Source organism: Topomyia yanbarensis, chromosome 2 (assembly GCF_030247195.1).
Source record: "Topomyia yanbarensis strain Yona2022 chromosome 2, ASM3024719v1, whole genome shotgun sequence".
NCBI lineage: Eukaryota > Metazoa > Arthropoda > Insecta > Diptera > Culicidae > Topomyia > Topomyia yanbarensis.
The window spans coordinates 38,045,707-38,046,460 of NC_080671.1; the positions used below are offsets into that span (position 1 = coordinate 38,045,707).

A 754-nucleotide genomic window follows, 5' to 3' on the forward strand; every position below is an offset into this window, starting at 1 on the left:
TAACAAATGTGGCTCATTTTTAAAAGTAGCACTGTTGATGAATCACCTTATAAAAATAGGTGATAAGAGACCCGGACGAGAAAAGTTGACCACCGCCCAAAATTTATTTAATTTCGGTCAAGTATGAAAAAAGTTACGATAATTTGAAAGTGTTGCAGAAATTATTGACTCACCTTTTAGATGTCGATAATTACAAAAGATGAAGTTTTTAAATGTTGCTTGAATTTTGTTTGCTAACGGAAATCTAACATCAAATCTACCAGTCGTGTACCTAGTCTATAAACTCCCAAAGTTTTTTCGTCGAAGTGGTGTCTTAAAGTCCAGTTCCAGTGTAAATACATTGCCTTCCTTTTTCAAGCCAAACACAAATGGTGCTACCACCAATAGTAAAAAAATTGTTTCGCTATTTGTTTTTCTACATGATGGTCTGTAAAAAAATCATCCTTCGAGCCGGATTTGAACCAGCGACCTATGGATTACTGTTACTACTTTGGTTAGTACTCCTCTACAGTCCACCGCTCTACCAACTGAGCTATCGAAGGTGGTGTCAAGTTGAGCGACATTGGTCGTACTAGTAGCGAAGCGTGATTTCTTGGTGGTCACCAACAATGATCCCTTCCCGATCGCCAGTATAAAAAGTGCTGTTCGTCTAAAGAAAGACTCTTCAAATGAAAAGCTGAATTTTGTGCGGATATTCTATTTTTATATGTGGATATATAATGATTCCGCTGACTTTCTCAGCAAATAAAAATCA

At 36.9% G+C, this 754-nt stretch overlaps 1 non-coding gene across 1 annotated transcript; it reads right to left on the reverse strand.

Annotated features, from left to right (window-relative positions):
* Window positions 1-441: 441 nt before the first annotated feature.
* On the reverse strand, window positions 442-542 carry Trnay-gua (transfer RNA tyrosine (anticodon GUA)). The gene is made up of 2 exons: window positions 506-542; window positions 442-477 (listed from the first exon to the last, which is right to left on the reverse strand). It is a non-coding gene; the product is annotated as a tRNA-Tyr (tRNA).
* Between the last annotated feature and the right edge of the window lie 212 nt (window positions 543-754).